Source organism: Triturus cristatus, chromosome 1_1 (genome assembly GCF_964204655.1).
Source record: "Triturus cristatus chromosome 1_1, aTriCri1.1, whole genome shotgun sequence".
Taxonomy (NCBI): domain Eukaryota; kingdom Metazoa; phylum Chordata; class Amphibia; order Caudata; family Salamandridae; genus Triturus; species Triturus cristatus.
The window spans coordinates 715,926,746-715,945,672 of NC_140579.1; the positions used below are offsets into that span (position 1 = coordinate 715,926,746).

The following is an 18,927-nucleotide window of genomic DNA, read 5'->3' on the forward strand; positions in this document are numbered from 1 at the left end:
ACCAGCTATCAAGAGCTCCCTCCGCAAGGACGATTTGTTATATATATATATATATATATATATTAAATTTATTTATTGAGAAGCTTGCCGCAGTAATACACACAGCCCCCACATCTCAGATGCAGCAATATCAACCTCGCATATTTCGGTACAAGCCATTTTCATGTCTTAGCATACACTTTTAATAATGTTACGTCGTACAGTTGTCGGATCCGAATCCTTGTGAACACACGAGTGATAGCCCGTAAGAGTAGTCCCAAGTCCAATAAGTCCTGGCCAGAAACATGAGATCAAAAAACAGTGCAATAAAGAGATACACTACAAATCAGGGTGGCTCAGTAAGTCCACGGCCAGTGGGGCCCAAAAATCTTTGGGCCGTGAGGCCTCCGGCAGCTCTTCCGCATACGCCTCCAGTTGTTCCCTACAGTATATTAAGTCTCGGTTCCATTTCTTCACAGTGGGCGTGGTTTTTGCGCCCCAACATTGCGCCAAAGCCCGTTTATTTAGCGACCACCCGCCTGTTGTAGGGCTTAAGATACTTCACGCTGCCCAGCAGGCATACCTCCGGTACACACCGTACGCTCTTCATCACAACATACAAAAGCACACGCACAACTTTGGCCCAGAATGCAGCTATCCCTTCGCACTGCTTGCCAGGTGCAAAAAAATCAGCGTCAACCTGCCCGCACTGCACACAGCTAGCGGTGTCCCCCAGACCGAATCACCGCAATTGCACTGGAGTATAGTATAGCTGGTGCAAAATGTAAAGTGGATTATGCGTAGATTGTAGTTCGCCGTAAGGCTCCCAGTCCACTCACAGCAACATTTCCAGTGATCTAGCTGCAAAGCAAACCCCAGCGTAGTGTTCCATTTAAGATATGAAGGGTGTTCCCCCTGGCTCCCTCTCTCGCTGTGACGCACCATATACCTTAGTGATCAGACCCATACGTTCTTTCCCAGCCAGCACCGCCTGCAGTGTTTGAGGTTCAGTGTGATAGTTAGGGTAGATGGCTCTGACCGCCTGCCGCACGGTCAGGTAGGTGAATCCCAGCATCAATCCAGGATCCCGACCCGCCGTTACATCTTGAAGCGAGCGGAACTGGCCCTGTTCATATAGGTCACCACTATGCGTAACCCCCAACAGTCTCCCAACGCCCGTAGAGCGGGGTCGCTCCTGAGCTGCCGAAATGTCTGGATGCGCAGCAATAGGCAGCTTCGGGGCATATAGGTAAACCAGCTGTGCCCTCTTGGCAAGAGCCCACCAGGCCCAAGCAGTACACTGCACAGGACTCATTTCTGTCCTGGGGCCTCCGTTCCCACCAGAAACTGCTGCTGCCACTAGCAGCATCGGCAGTGCCGCAACGGACTCGATTGCTGTGTGAGGCAGAAACTGTTGCGGAAAGAAAGTTATTTTTTTAAAAAGTCTCCTGCATCATAGGAGAAGAGTAAATGTATCTATCAATTGTCATTACCAGTGCAGTCCATTAATTATCTGGCCCGTTTCATTCTTGGTTCTGTCCTAAGAGGCTGGCAGCCAGTTCCACTTGGATTTAGGGCTCACCGGACAAGCTTGATCTGGGATAATGTGTGTAGTGCAGAGGTCTTACAAACATTTTTGCGCTGAGCCCCGTCCCCAAGTTAAATGTTTTGAAGTCTGGGCCCCCTCCAAAACTTTATAACAAGGAGGAGCTGGCGAGGCTGGACTGAGCGCAGGGGTTTGGGTTTGTGGAACACTTCAATGGGAGAGAACAGGATGCCAAGAACACTCTTGTGGATTCCTGGTCTGATGCTGAACGACCCTGTGTTTTGGCTAACCAGACTTGTTGTGGAGACAGTGCCTGCTTCAAATTAGATTTTAGTGTTGGATGTGGGAGGACACTGGTGATTTCCCTATGGTATTCCCAAACAACGACCCCCCACCCGCCCCCCCCCCCCCCCCCGAGCTAGGTTAGTGTGGCCAAAGACTTCCACCATCTTGAAAATGCCCTGACACTTGGCATTTTGGGCTAGTTTGGAAAACAGGAAGTACTGAAAAAGTTGAACTTTTACCTCATTGATTATGGAATGCCTAGGAGCCACCCCCACAAAGTAGCAGGTGCCTGGCATAAATGGGTCTCCTTCAGGCACCCACTTCAGAACACTGTTTGATCCTGCGGAAGATAGGATTAGGACTGGACCTGTTGCCTGGGAGGAGCCTAAAGGACTGGACCTGCTCCGTCTTCTACCCAGGACAAAGAAGTGAACTCCTCAAACTACGGAGATATAACCAGCTGCAAGAGGCTTTTTTCTGGAAGTACCAAGCTTGATCAGTGGCAACTGGACTTGGACTGGACCTCGCTGTTGGCCTCTGCCTGACACCCTGTGAGTCTTGAAGTGCCTCCTTCAGATCCTGTGGGGATTTAGAAGTGTACTCCAGTGGTTGTTTGATACCAGAATAAAGTTTCGAAACATTTAAAAGCCTTTCCTACAGGCCAAGGGGACTTAACAGTCCAAGTTGGAAGATAAAATCTTTCACCTAGATTAATCTGGTTATTGTATCCAATCTGCTCTTCATTGCAGTCTGCCTCAGTACTGCATGAACACTTTACACGCTACCTTAAATTAGGCCGGTCTGCTTTGTCATAGCTACTGGGGGTTGAGCTCCCATTCATTTAGTGACTTGGAGGGTCCACCCTGACATGAGTTTTGATTGTCCCTTGAAGTGGGCAGTCCCCTCCTTTAGCACCATTTTCGCCTTCCTCCTCCCAGAAGTATAAATCCAGTTTCTTACACTGTTCATAGCGCCCAATCTCCTTCATTAATGCTGAGTTGAAGATGTACACCAAGGTCCTTCCCCATAGGCTTTTGCAGGTGGTCACCTCGCGTGTTTACCCGAATCAATGCTGTTTCATCCCCCAGTGCAGCGCCAGCTATTGTATTCACAGGGTGCATGTTGCGATGGGGCTCGGGGACCACACAACTCAAGCTCATAGACTTTGAAAAAGTCTTCAACTCCCTTGATTGGTCTTCTGGTATATAGTACTGCCCCATATGATATTCAGGCCTGATTTGTGTAGTTTGTGAAATATATCCTCCTCCTGTGCAGATGAAAGTGAATGGCACCCCCTCATCCCCGTTTCCGATTTTCAGAGGGACTTGGTAGGAATAACCCCGTTCACAGCTTCTCGGTGCGATGGTGGAACCCCTTGCAAAGTGGGTCAGATGTGCCGGTTGTGGGTGGGGATTTGTGTGGACAGATAATTTGGAGGACCAGATTGCGTTCTGTGCTTGTACTCCTCTTTATCTGTCGACCCCAAGACACAAGCCCCTCGACTGACCCACCCACATGATAGAATTTTTATGGTGAGGCCTCTGACCTAAAGGCCAATTTATCAAAGTCGCTGCTGATCCCACGCAAGGGGGATAGTGAGAAGGTGGAGTGGCAATCCCATCTACAGACTTGGCTTCCAATAACTGGGAATGCATATTGCATTGGAACCGGGACTCACTTGGAGTATTAACTTTGTGCTGCGTGGAATAATCTAAGTAGAGGCTTCAATCTCCAGCTCAACATTCTTGGTAGAGATTTTTTTATTTTTTATTATGCTCCTGCTGAGGTTCCTATTTCTTCCCCTAGTAGATACACAATCCACTTATGATGGGGCATGGGTATTGCCAATCTTTGCCTCTACTATTGGTCCTCAGATTCTGGTACTGGATGATTGACTGTACGGGGGACTTGAAGACTGCATTTCATACAGAGAGCTCTCTGGTTGGTCAAAGCAGCATACTAGGCTTACTGTATGGCGATCCTCTTTCAGACTCTCTCCCAGAAATTACTGAAGTAGCCCTTTTAAGCTAGCGGTCGGCCTTGTGTTGGATCAGATTTGACTGGAAACCCGCACTTGGTGTTTCTCCTCTGGCAGGAGAAATGACTTCAAAATAGTGCCAGTCTGGAAGGGTTTGAACCATGGCTGATGTCTGGCAGGTAACACAAATGAAGTTGTTTCAGACTCTTCTTCAAAATTAATTTTACCTCCACAGAATTGATTCTATAAATACTTGCAGCTGCGACAAGCATTGACCTCTCACCAATCTGCTTTGATTGAGTCTCCTGCTTATAGCCCATTAGAAGCTAAAAGTCACCCTAGGCCCATTAGGGAAAAGAGGCATATCACTTATCTACAGATCCTTAATTATATACACTCTGGATACATTTATGGGGCTTAAACGATGGGAAGGCCTGGGTGGGACCCCTGGATAAAAATGGTTGGAGAGCTGCGCCTCATTTAGTTAAATTATCTGCACACTACCTGCTTGACCCCTATGAGGCTGTGGCCAGCAGGTAAATTTCTCTCACCCTTATGGCCCTGATGAATTGCTAGTTAGTGAGATTTTGTTTGCCCCATATTGTTTATAATTGTCCTGGTATAATGCTGATCTGAAATAGTTCCCACCCTCTCTAGAATGACAGGACAACCTGTTGACCTTTCACCCCATATTGCACTTCTAGGTATTCTGGAGGATGTAGGAGGCTGTAGAAGTGAACACACCTTGTTTATTATTGGGACAATGATAGCCAAACGAGACATTGCTCAATACTGGAAATCCCCTGGCCCTCCTACGGCAGAATGGCAGGCCACAAAGGACTAATACTCCAAAACGGAGGAATCTATTTATAAAAATGTCAGGAGGGCCACACAAACATTGCTAGATTTGGGGGAGGTAGAGCCAATATAATTTGATCGCTGAATAAAGTGATGTGACGTTTTGTAGTGTCTTCTTGGATTATTCATAATATTGTGATGGCACAGTGTGTAATGTTTTGATTGCAATAAAAACAATAGCATTTGGTTATAGCATAAAAGAATGCCTATACAGGTTGGAAGAAATGAGTGTCCATGCTTCCGGCAGTTCAGCAGTCATGGAGTTTTAGTTCAGGGATGCAAGGCTGGGATTGTAAAGCAAGCTGGCCATATTGGAAAGAAGATTGCATGCCAGTGTCCTGGAGCGCTCCTTCGATATGTGAAGGTCTGCACAGATTCACTGGTGTGTCTACAGCTTTTGGCTCATGCTCATTCTTAATTGTTTCAATTTTATAAGTCCTACTGGAAGAGCGAATGAAAATGAGGAAACGTGTAGAAAAGCATTCTTAGCCTGTCAATTAAAGACCCTGTTGAGCGGAGTTTGGTTTCAGATTCTTGAATTCAAAGGCTCAGAATTTTGTGTTAAGTTAGAGAAAAGGCCAGTATGTGCAATAACACGGACCATTTATTTAAAAACCTCTTTGATACCCCATTAATGAGCTGAAAGTGTTCTGTCCAAGTCATTTGGGCTCTATTTTCCATCCCTGGGAGATGTACGCCTGTACCCTGAAGTCCTCTGGATCAGAGCATGAACCGATAATTTGAGCCTCACCCACAAGGGAGCAGGATTTTGTTTTTCCTGCCTGTAGTTGTAGTACGTGAATGTAATTTTGCTTATGCACCTATACTGTGGCCAGTGCTGTCGAGAGGAAAATGATATGAGGGCTAGGTGGCCTTCCTTCATCTGCAGCACATTAATGTAATAATCTTCAAATGGTCTCATTGTGCTCCCAGTCAGGTTACTCAGTCATACATCACTGCTGATTTCAGAGGGAATTGTTCCTGGAACAACAACAACTTGTAGAATGCATTTTCTCTGATGCCAGTTTTGTCTTTCCAGTCTTCTCACTTCTGATATTGATTCCATGGTTGGCTGAAATGAATTTTGTCTGGAATCTCAAACAAAACGCAGGACAATATGTAGCCCAGGTGGGACGAGAACTGTCAGGCAGTTTGAGCATTGTACTATAAGAGCAGGCACTAATAATAGATAGGAGTTCGTGTCCTTAATATAAATGCTATTGTACCTTCCATATAAATATTTTCTGAGGGAGGCGTTGATATCCTTTGGTTTATTTTGAGCTAGAGGTTGCCTGGCAATCCTTTAATTATTCTGACAAAAATGCACCATTAGAGCATGTTATCCAGGAATAGTGGGATAAAGATTTTCAAGCTTTCAGAGATGGGCTGCTACCACCATGTATTCTGAAAGTCATTAGAATCGACTTAAAGACGAATTGCAAGCCTTTATATGAAGTAATATTTGTTGTTACCCACAACATCGGATTTCTAATGTTTGGTCACCATAATGAACTTCAAAAACCACATTTTTTCCCTCTGTGCCCCCGTGATCTGTGCCCCGTGTGTTTTTCTCTGTGCCCCATGTGTTTTCCTCTGTGCCCCGTGTTTTTTCCTCTGTGATCTGTGCCCCGTTTCCTTTTTGTGCCCCCGTGATCTGTGCCCCGTTTCCTTTCTGTGCTTCATGATCTGTGCCCCGTTTTTTTCTCTGTGCCTCCATAATCTGTGCCCCGTTTTCTTTCTGTGCCCCCGTGATTCTGTGCCCTTGCCCCCGTGCCGTCCACCGCTCCCGTTCCTGCCGCTGAATCCCCTGCAGCCCCGCCCCATGACTGTCCATTTGCTGCCCCTGCCGCCCTCCTCCCAGCTGCTCCTCCCTCCCTCCTCCCCATATATGGCGGCCGCTGCGCGGTGAGGTGAGCGACCCTTGACCTTGTTAGGTAGGTTGCTCCCCCTCCGCACAGCACCGCCTGTGCCCCATTTTTTTCCTCTGTGCCCCCGTGATCTGTGCCCAGTTTTTCCTCTGTGCCCCTGTGATCTGTGCCCCATTTTTTACTCTGTACCCCGTTTTTTCCTGTGCCCCAGTGATCTGTGCCCCGTTTTTTCCTCTGTGCCCCGTTTTTTCCTCTGTGCCCCGTTTTTTCCTCTGTGCCCCCGTGATCTGTGCCCAGTTTTTTCCTCTGCCCCCGTGATGTGCCCCGTTTTTTCCTCTGTGCCCAGTTTCCTTTCGGTGCCCCCGTGATCTATGCCCCATTTTTTCCTCTGTGCCCCGTGATCTGTGCCCCGTTCTTTACCCTGTGCCCCCGTGATCTGTGCCCCGTTTTTTCCTCTGTGCCCCCGTGATCTGGGCCCTGTTTTTTTCCTGTGCCCCCGTCATTCTGTGCCCCCCCCCCATGCCGTCCACAGCTCCCGCTGCTGCATCCCCTGTGGCCCCGCCCCCCTGACTGTCCATTTGCTGCCCCTGACACCTGCCTCCCAGCTGCTCCTCCCTCCCTCCTCTCCATATATGGTGGCCGCTGCGCGGTGAGGTGAGCGACCCTTGACGGGTAGGTCGCTCCCCCTCCCCACAGCACCACTTGTGCGTCCTGTCCCTGTCCCAGCTGCTGCTGTTGAGGTAAGTTCTGTGCCCCCGCAATCTGTGCCCCATTCTTGTCCTCTGTGCCCCCGTGATCTGTGCCCCGTTTTTTCCTCTGTGCCCCCGTGATCTGGGCCCTGTTTTTTTCCTGTGCCCCCGTCATTCTGTGCCCCCCCCCCCCCATGCCGTCCACAGCTCCCGCTGCTGCATCCCCTGTGGCCCCGCCCCCCTGACTGTCCATTTGCTGCCCCTGACACCTGCCTCCCAGCTGCTCCTCCCTCCCTCCTCTCCATATATGGTGGCCGCTGCGCGGTGAGGTGAGCGACCCTTGACGGGTAGGTCGCTCCCCCTCCCCACAGCACCACTTGTGCGTCCTGTCCCTGTCCCAGCTGCTGCTGTTGAGGTAAGTTCTGTGCCCCCGCAATCTGTGCCCCATTCTTGTCCTCTGTGCCCCCGTGATCTGTGCCCCGTTTTTTCCTCTGTGCCCCTGTGATCTGTGCCCCGTTTCCTTTCTATGCCCTGTGATCTGTGCCCCGTTTTTTTCCTCTGTGCCCCCGTGATCTGTGCCCTGTTTTTTTCCTCTGTGCCCTGTTTTTTCCTGTGCCCCGTTTTTTCCTCTGTGCCCCCGTGATCTGTGCCCCGTTTTTTCCTCTGTGCCTCCGTGATCTGTGCCCCGTTTTTTCCTCTGTGCCCCCGTGATCTGTGCCCCGTTTTTTCCTCTGTGCCCCCGTGATCTGTGCCCCGTTTTTTCCTCTGTGACCCCGTGATATGTGCCCCGTTTTTTCCTCTGTGCCCCGTGTTTTCCTCTGTGACCCTGTGATCTGTGCCCCATTTTTTCCTCTGCCCCAGTGATCTGTGCCCCGTTTCCTTTCTGTGCCCCTGTGATCTGTGCCCCGTTTTTTCCTGTGCCCCTGTGATCTGTGCCCCGTTTTCCTGTACCCCGTGATCTGTGCCCCGTTTTTCCTCTTTGCCCCTGTGATCTGTGCCCCGTTTTCTTCCTGTGCCCCCGTGATTCTGTGTCCTTGCCCTCGTGCCGTCCACCGCTCCCGTTCCCTGCCGCTGCATCCCCTGCGGCCCCGGCCCCCCTGACTGTCCTTTCGCTGCCCCTACCTCCCGCCTTCCAGCTGCTCCTCCCTCCCTCCTACCCATATATGGCGGCCGCGCAGCAGGCGTGCCTAAGGCAAGCCCGTCTGCACCTGGACCGCACTCAGAGGCAGGACCCCTGGTCCCCGCGAACGCCACGACGCCCGCCTCTGCTAAGACTCCAGCACCCTCCACGCACTCAACGCCGGCCGATCATGCACCTGCTGCCTGGTCGCCCCGAAGCGCACCCAAGGACCCTTCTGCCGGAACTGCGGCTTCACCAGCATCCGGCCCGCCAACCCACCTACCAAAGAACCCAACCACCTCAGATGCATCCTTCTCAACACCCGCTCCGCACACAAACACGCCGTGGAACTCTGGGACCTACTGGACTCCAACACCCCAGACGTCTCCTTCCTGACGGAGACCTGGCTGAACCCCTCCTCGGCACCTGACATCGCCATAGCCATCCCGGAAGGCTATAAGATCACCCGCAGGGACCCCACCAATGGAGTAGGAGGAGGAATCGCCATCATCCACAGGAACACTCTCAAAGTCTCAACCAACACCGACGACACCCTCAGCACTGCCGAACACCTGCACTTCCAGATCCACACCGATCTCAACACCACCCTCAGAGGAACCCTCATCTACAGACCCCCCGGACCACGAGCACAGTTCAGCGACTCAATCACCGACCTCGCCGGCACACACACCCTTGCCTCCACGGACTACATTCTCCTCGGGGACCTGAACTTCCACCTCGAACAACAATGACACCAACTCCTCCACCCTGATCGACAACCTCGCCAACCTCTGACTCAGACAACTCGTCACTGCACCCACCCACTCCGCCGGCCACACGCTTGACCCCATCTTCTCCGCAAGCTTCCACGTCTCCTTCAACCACACCACCGAGCTCCACTGGACCGATCACCGCTGCATCCACTTCACCTTCCGGAAACCCACCGCGCACCACAGTACCCAACAGATGCCACGTCGCTGCTGGAGCAAAGTCACGAAGACCAGCTTTCCACCTCCCTCGCCCGGAACCCACCCACAGATCCAACCGACCCCCGACACTGCTGCTCGCAACCTCAAACAGTGGATCAACGACTGCGCCAACACCCACGCCCCCCTCAAGAAACCCTCCAACACCCACATTAGCAAGAAAGCCAGCTGGTTCACCGAAGGCCTCCAAGCGAACCTGCCGAAAACTCGAAAAAACCTGGATCCGTGAACAAACACCGGAAAGCTACACCGCCCACAAGAACGCCACCCGCAGACACCACCACCTTATCAGATCCGCCAAAAGGACCTCCTTCAAAGACCGCCTAGACAACAACGCACACAATAGCAAACAGCTCTTCAACATCGTGAAGGAACTCTCCAACCCCAGCTCCAACACCAACGTCATCCCACCTTCACAAGACCTGTGCAACTCGCTGGCCACCTTCTTCCATCGCAAGATCAGACCTTCACGACAGCTTCAACACAGTCACCTCCCCGGCAACCACTGAGACCCCAGCTCCCACGTCCACCACCCGCACCAACCGCCTGATCTCCTGGACCAACATCAACAATGACGACACCATCAAGATGATGAAAACACCGTCCACTCCGGATCCCCGGAAGACCCCTGCCCACACCACATCTTCAACAAAGCCAGCAGCACCATCGCACCCCATCTCCGGAAAACAATCAACATCTCCTTCGAGACAGCGACCTTCCCGGAGAGCTAGAAGCACGCAGAGATCAACGCCTTACTCAAGAAACCCAAGGTGGACCCCAAGGACCTCGAACTTCCGACCCATCTCCCTGCTCCCGTTCCCGGCGAACATCATCGAAAAGGCCGTCAACAAACAACTGACCAGCTTCCTCGAGGAGAACAGCATCCTGGACCCGTCCCAGTCCGGGATCCGCAGCAACCACAGAACTGAAACTGCCCTCATCGCCGCCACCGATGATATCGGGTCCCTGCTAGACAACAGAGAAACCGTGGCCCTCATCCTCCTGGACCCGTCAGCCGCCTTCGACACGGTCTGCCACCGCACATTATGAACACGCCTCTACGACGCCGAAATCCAAGAGAAAGCCCTGGACTGGACCTCCTCCTTCTTCTCCGGCAGAACACGGAGCGTCCGCCTTCCGCTCCGAAGCCACCGAGATCTGCGGCGTACCCCAAGGCTCCTCCCTCAGCCCAACGTTGTTCAATGTCTACATGGCACCACTCGCCCACATTGCACGACGGCACGACCTCAACATCTCCAACGCCCACGACACCCAGCTGAGCCTCTCCCTCACCAAGGACCCCCACCCCACCAAAACAAACCTCCACGAAGGAATGAAGGCCGTCGCCGACTGCATGAGGAACAGCCCCAACACCCACTGACCACGCACGCAACCTAGGGGTCATCCTCGACTCTACCCTCTCCATGACGAAGCAGGTCAACGCCGTCTCCTCCTCCTGCTTCAACACCCTCCGCATGCTTCGCAGGATCTTCAAGTGGCTCCCCACCGAAACAAGGATGGTCACCCAGGCCCTCGTCAGCAGTAAACTGGACTACGAAAATGCACTCTACGCAGGAGCCCCGGACAAACTCCTGAAACGGCTTCAACGCATCCAGAACGCCTCCGCACGCCTGATCCTCGACATCCCTCGCCGCAGCCGCATCACACCCCACCTGAGAGACCTACACTGGCTCCCTGTCGGCAAGAGGATAACCTTTAAACTCCTCACCCACGCACACAAGCCACTCCACAACACCAGACCAACGTACCTCAACAGCAGACTCTGCCTCTACACCCCCACCCGCCAGCTCTGCTCCGCAGACCGCGTCCTCGCCACCGTCCCCCCGCATCCAAAGAGTGACCGTCGGCAGCAGATCAATCTCCCACCTCGCCGCCAAGACATGGAACACCCTCCCCATCCGCCTGCGGCAGACCTTCTGACCTTCAGAAGACTTCTCAAGACCTGGCTCTTCGAACAGTAGCAGATTACACCCCCCCCCCCACCCCGCGCCTTGAGACCCTCTCGGGTATGTAGTGCGCTTTACAAATGCCATGATTGATTGAAATCATCTTTAACCATCTGGTTTAGATATATTGGTTATTTGCTTTTCTTTTTGTGGTGGGGTATGGTAGTTCGCTGTTCAATTTTTGCCTGTTCTGCAAAACGGTCTGTTGTCCTATTCAAAGTGTTTGCAGATGTTTCTTTCCCACCTCCGTGTTTGAAAGTGGAGGGTGTAAGTGTTATCTTTTGCTTCTAGACTTTTTTTTAGGTCTTGGCAGAAGGTGGTGTGAATTTAAGACTAATGCTGACATCTTTCACCCAACTTTTTTTAATGTGGTGCCTTTGCACTTCACTTTATTTACTGAGAATATGTCTAACTTTTTTTATAAGAATTTTCAAATTTCAGTTATACTGAGGTGGCACAATTTCTTTTTTGATCCAACCTCATTTTTCTGCTTCAGATTGAAGTCTTGTAACTTCATCATCCACTTGGAATTTGAATAGAAAAATATATGCTAAGGACTAAAAAAAATAAAGTCCTAATTTAATATTGGCCAGCTAGTTTAAATCCTTTCCAATGTTGTCTTCTTATGAAGATACCTTGACTGTACCCTTTGCCATAAACATTGCCTGCTTGATGATCAGGTCTGACAGCATAGATTCTTCTTTCTTGGTTTCTATGAGAGTACCCCTTTTATCTCTAGGTTTTCAAGTCCGTTAGATGCTCAGTGGGCTTTCAAAAGGACCGATGTCCTACATGCCCTTGAAGGATGCTGTAATGCTTGCTGCTCTCTTTGATTTCGCTGATAGTTTGGAATCGTGTATTGCTGCTCTTATTTCTTCATGTTGGCATACATTTGTTTGCTAATATGGGTGTTCAAAGGGAAACAAAAGAGACTAGTGGGTTCTTCCCTTACCTACTAGCTGTCAATTTGCTGAAGATCTGAAGCTGTGTTGCTGAGCTTGATGCAACTGTATGTAAGAATGTTCTCCAGTGACGTGTGAACGTAAAGAACCAGGCAAAGTCGAGCAAGAGATGCAATATGCTAGAGGAATAGAAATCTGTTTCCCATATGGATATGTCTTGAACTTGAAGAGGTTTGTGCCCATCATGGAGATTTGTTCCGTTTCCTTATTTTGATCTCCTCTTAGGAGTGGAATGACAGCTACTACAGGGACATTTAAGCTCAGTTGTATTGTCCTTGGGTGCATGTTGAAGTTCGGCGTTTTTGGTTGTTCATCATGCTCTTGTGAACCAGTCACAAGAAATCTAGAGGATTTTGAGAACAATCTGGATGTGCCACAGCATCCTTGATCTTTGACATTCGCATGACCCCAACAGTGAGTCGTCCTCTTTCATGGCTATCAGCACATAGCTTTCGTGCTTACAGCATTGGATGTGTTGTTTTCATTCGGAAGAATCGTTGAGGTGTGTTTGTCCTTCAAGTCCAAGTTAGTGGAATGTCCAACCTTTGCCCTTTTCCAGAGATTGTGTCATATAACCTAGAAAGAAGTCCGTAAAGCGATTAATCCGGACAGGAAAGGATGTGTTTTTATTTTATTTTAAATTTAAGAAAATCGTCTGAAGCAAAGGAAGCCGCGACTGTCCTTCCTCCAAACAAAATAAATATTGTGGCTTTATACGTCGCCCCCGCTCTGATGGCGCAGTTTAAATCGATGTTTTGAATTATTTGAAAACCCTACCTCCTGCATCCTTTTAGCCCGAGGTGCCCAAAGTAAAATGGCTGACAGGCTTGGCGTCAAAAGTGAATGAGCGGCTGTTGCGTGAAAACCAGAAAGTGTACAGCTCCCAACAAATACTGCCAAATAGAGGGGGGGGGGAATAACAGTGGCAGAGCCGGGATGGCCCCGCTCCCATAGTGCACTAGTCAGTGGGAAAGGCGAGTGGAGTTGGGGACGGGACCTACCTCTAGGAAAGCACAGGCGGCAAATGGCAGGAACAGGGTCCTCCCACAAGGTTTTGTATGCAGAGTAGACGCCACTAGGAAAGCAGGTGTGCAGACAGCCAACGGTGTTGTCTTCACATTCCCTAAAAGCAGGCCGGGCAAAGAAGGGTGTGATTGTGATTCACAAACTGAATCTGTGAGTATTTGAGTTGGCAGACTCTCACTGTGCACCGAAATTGAAGAAACTAAGTACAGCTAAAGCAAAGTGTGGTGAAGGGGAGGTCCCGGCAGACAGACCTCCCAAAAACAAACTATGCAGTTCAAGGGGTGGTTGGGTACCAAAAGATTCCTCATCGCCAAAGGTAAAGCGATCCGATACGGACAGGTAGGGATGTTTTTTTAAAGAAATGTATTTTCGTCTGAAGGAAAGGAACCCACTACCAGTCCTGCCTCAGTGCCAGCGCTCTTACAACTGACCCAGTTGAGGAGAATCGCCGCCACAAGAAAGACACCAGCACAAACTAAAAGAAAACAATTCACTGTTATGATTGTCCTGTGTCCACTTAAGGACACCGTACCCGCGCTCCCCACGTCACCAGCTGTCATCACTGGAATGTTGACAGTTGACAGCTGGTGGCCGGTTGAGCGGTAGCATTTGTCGCGCTACGAATTCCTCGGAGCCTGTGTTGGTGCATCATACTAAAGAAGCTCACTTCAACTTACATGTGTGCAGAGTTAACTTAACAAAATATGGCGACTAGCACCAACACGAGAATCTACGCGTGTCATTAAGCAAAAGAAAAAAAAAGTGAAAGAAAAAAAGATTTTTGAAGGTCAATGTAAAAAGAAGAAATTCAAAAAGAAAAAAAGAAGCAAGCTGGACTAAAAAGGGTGGAAACATTATATTCCGTATAAAGTTAAGGAATGAAAGAAAGTATAGCCGGCTACAGCGCATGAATAGAAATGGAAAGCGCATAGCGGAGAAATTCACAAGTGTGGATTGTGTGGCACCTGAGGAAGAATTTTGGAGGAAAAGGAATTAAGTCAAGTATCCAGTCAAGAAAGGGAAATGTGAAGTAATAACTACGGCTTACCGTTATTTCAGTTTAACTAATCCTCATGGTATTGTCAACTGTCTCGTCAAACGGCATTCGTGACGTAAGTGCTCAACCTTGAAGGCTTGAATCAGCGGTTTACGTGGCACGCTAGAGAACGTAGAATAAACGCAGCGTTGCAGTCTTCACTCGAACGCATGATGATGCTACGCGACTCCACACGGAAGAGAAGTATATATCAAGTGAGGAGAAATTGCACAATTGATTGATTGTTCGTGAAAGGAGTCTAAAGGGGAAAATGAAATGGTTGTAAAGCAGAAATAGCAGGCACTGTTTAAAGTTTATCTACAAGGAATAAAATAAAAGTACTGTGAGAGTACCGTGTCAGGAAAAAATGTAATGGCAGTGAATTCAAGTTAACAGGCATTTCTATGGGAGTACTCCAGCACTTGAACTCTTAAAATTAAAAGACTGTACATTAGCTGCGTCTACACAAGGAATAAATAGAAAGAGAAAAAATATAAGCAAAATTAAATTATCTTCATGCTCTGGTGAATGAGGAGACTACTACTTTGCCCACACATACATAAATAAGCTCATAGTGAGGAATAAAATCTTAAAAGTACCAAAAGTGTAACCTTGAGATAGTGTGAAAAAGGTTGGTACATTAGCATGGCTTCAGGTTACCTATGGAATCTGACACCTCCAGAAGCCTTCCTTCCGGGTAAGGGTGAGCCGGGAATAAAGTGGGTAGAATGGAGGGAATACTTCATGAACTATATATCCAATTTTGACGATGATGATGACTTTAAGGCAGAAAAGAAACACAAAATCTTGCTACATAGTTTGGGAGCTGGCGGTATAAAGGTATACAATAGCATTAATAAGAAGACAAGGGGAGAAGGTGAAGGAGATGTATTCGAAAATGCTATTGACGACCTAAACACCTATTACAAACCCACAGTCTGCGTGGGAGTGGATAGGTATAAATTCTTCCACAGGAAGCAGGGCAAGGAGGAATCGATCGATGATTGTGTCGGCGTTGAAAAATTTAGCCCTTAACTGCCACTTCGGAGACTTGCATGACGAGTTCATAAAGGACCAAATTGTGATGCAAGGGTCTAACCGGAACATCCAGGACAATTTGTGGGAAAAGGGTGAGTACCCTCTACAAAACATAATTGACATTGCAAAGAAAGCTGAACTAACAGGACGTTGTGCGAAAGCTGTCATTGCTGAGAACAAAGAAAAGAGTGAAGGTGGTACTGTAAACAGGGTTTTGGACTCTAAAAAAATAAATAAAACAAACAAAGTACAGGAACTACAAACCTGCACAAGAAAGAACACAGTACAGCAACAGACGGAGCTGTTATAGATGCGGAAGCACTAATCACATGGCTGATGACAAAAAGTGACCAGCACGAAGTGTGAAATGCACATATTGTGGTGTAGTTGGTCACTTTCAGAAGGCATGTCACAGAAGGAATACCGGATCGGTAAAAATTGTGGAAAATGAGGAAACATACAATCAGAACACATCTGATGATGAAGATGCAAACATGTTCGTGTTAAATGTAGAAGATGAATGCATCTCAAATGTCAATGTGAAGAACAAGTCACAGACAAACTGTTTGTGAAATGACAATCGGAGGTATTGAGATTAGTATTGTAGCGGACTCGGGTTCACCGTATACAATAGTGAACAGTGAGGTATGGAAGGGGAAATTCGCACCTCATCTTGGAAAACAGCTGGATAAGGCTGACATCTCTATCAAAACGTTCACAGGAGACCCCATAGAGGTATGTGGATTCAGAAAATTGAACTTTGCCTTCAAAGGAAGGGAGTCAGTCTGCAAACTCTATGTATCCGCTGTGGGACCCTCCGTGTTGGGGTGGATGGACCAAGGGGATCTGGGAATCAAGCTTGACCCCAGCAGGTCAGACCCACTCCTAGTTGTGCATGACAGTGAGAATTACAGCAAGTCCTTGTTAGATAAATTTCCCAGTGTCTTCAATGGGGAAATTGGTGCACTTAAGGGGTACAAGCACAAAATACAAGTCAAGAAGGATGCCATCCCAACAGTCCATAAAGTACGCAACTTGCCATTCTCAATAAAAGAAGTAAAGACACAACTTGACAAGCTTCTTGAGGATGGAATTATAGAACAAGTAGAAGCTCCTGAGTGGGTAGCACCATTGGTTGTGGCTAAACTGCCTAATGGCAGCTTGAGGCTGTGCATCGACTTGCGAGATCTCAATCCGAACATAGTGGTTGAGCAATACCCACTACCAAGGATCAACGAGATGCTGGCGAAAACGAAGGGTCTGAAGTGGTTTTTGACAATAGACTTGAAATCCGCGTATCACCAGGCCCCTTTGCATCGTGAGAGCAAGAGACTTACCACGTTCATAACGCCTTTTGGATGTTACCGGTTTAATAGGGTGCCCTTTGGTTTGGCCTCTGCGGCAGCAATGTTTCAGAGGCTAATGCAAAATATCTTTGCGGACGTTCCAGATTTATTGATGTTCCAGGACGACATCCTCGTCATGGGAAAGTCCAGGCAAGAGCACGACGATAAGGTAAACCAGGTTCTGGGCATACTTGTTGAAAAAGGTTTGACAGCAGAATACAAAAAGTGTAAGTTTGCTTGCCGCAAAATTAATTATCTGGGATACGAAATAACAGGTGAAGGAATCTGTCCAAAGAAAGAACTATTGGAAGCCATCAATGAAGCCCCTTGCCCAAGAATAAAGAGGATTTACGATCCTCCTTGGGATTGGTAGAATTTTACGCAAAATTCATAAAGAATTTCTCTCAAAACTTATCCCCTTAGACAATGGTTAAAATTGAAGAACAAATTCTTATGGGATGATGAGTGTCAGAACACTTTCAATTCCTTAAAGCAGGAAATGTGCTCAACGGTACCATTACAAGGTGTTGACCCCTCACTTGACAACATTATTACGACTGACGCAAGTTGTAGAGGACTAGGAGCTGTTCTAACTCAAAGGGACACCAGAGGCAATGAGTGTACCATAGCCTTTGCCTCATGCTCCTAAACTCCGAGTGAGGAAAAATTCTCAGTAATCGAGCGTGAGGCACTGGCATGCGTTTGGGGCCTTGAACACTTCAGGCAGTTTGTCTGGGGTGGCAAGGTTACATTACGCAGCGACCATAAGCCACTGACTAAAGTCTTTACTACTAAGGGATTGTACGCAGCATCGCCTAGGCTTGCACGGCTATCAATGAGATTGTTTGATTACAATTATGTTGTAGAATACGTCCCAGGGGTGAAGAATGTTGTTGCAGACTTTTTGAGCCGTATGCTCTTACCCAAACGTGAGAAACATGAAGGAAGTGATGAACTATGCATTGCTAGTGTGAAGGAGGAATTGGAAGGAATCTCACTAGAAGAATGGATCTCCGAACAAAACAATGATAACTTTGTGTGAAGTAATTGAGAGGGTAGAAAAAGACTGGGGTTCCAAGACAACCTTGCATGAAAGACTAAGACCTTTCTGGGAGGTGAAACATGAACTATCCAAGGAAAATGGTTTACTGTTGAGGGGGGGAAAGTTGTCCCACCTTACACGTTAAGAAGGAAGATAATAGAGATCTGCCACGAAGGGCATCTGGGCATTGCAAAAACTTAGAATATAGTAAAGAACAGCTACTGGTGGCCAGTAATGAGTATAGCAGTTGAGAGAGCATTATGTCTAAATTCAGACCAATCACAGGTGACTTTTAGACCCCCCGTTACAGCCTATTCCCTGCCGTCCATGCCGTGGGAGAGGGTAGGGGTGGACATTAAGGGACCCATAACGGAAAATTGTGAACAGGTATATGTAATTGTCCTTATTGACCATTTCTCAAAGTGGCCCGAGGTTAAGTTCATTACCCAACTAGATTCCTTGAATGTGGTAAAATTTATTGACGAAGTCTTCACACGTGAGGGACTGCCCAAAACCATGATCAGTGATAATGGGCCTCAATTCACGTCTGACACTTTCAAAAACTACACACAGAGGAACGTAGTCTGTCATAAAACCACCTCTGTATATCACCCCGCCGGATACGGGGTGGTAGAGAGGTTCAACAGAGTCATCAAGGGCATTGTACAACTGGCTAACAGCAGTAAACGGGATTGGAAACAGGAAATACTTAAAACTGTCTGGGCGTACCGCATCACACCTTGTGTCACTACCGGACACAGCCCATTCGAGCTGACGCGAGGTAGAACCCTATTGTCCAAGGACAATGTAGGTTGGGCCAAAGCAGCAAAGAGGGTCAATTGGTCAACAGAACACGTAAAGGGAAAAATGAAAGTAGCACAAGATAGCTGCAAGGAAAGGTATGATTTGAAACATGGGTGCAAACCCGCCAAGTTTGAAGTTGGGGACACAGTCCAGGTTAAAAGAAGCGGTCACGTTAGCAAAGGCAATGATAGATTCACACAGCCCCTTTCTGTACGCAAAGTGTACTGTAATTCAGCATTGCTCAGTGATGGTAAAGTGTGGCATTTCTCTGCCCTTTCACTGGGCAGGAACACTCCTGTTGAGCATGACATCGATACTCAGACACGTACTCATACCTATGGCAGTATGTTTACTGGATTGTCAGATGAGGAAATGGTCTGCGAACCTCAAACCCACA

General features: G+C 48.4%; 1 protein-coding gene across 3 annotated transcripts in view; it reads left to right on the forward strand.

The window, feature by feature from the left end:
* The window catches only part of TM9SF1 (transmembrane 9 superfamily member 1), a 478,903-nt gene that overhangs the window by 306,949 nt on the left and 153,027 nt on the right, over positions 1 to 18,927 (forward strand). The gene's annotated exons all lie outside the window — the stretch shown is intronic.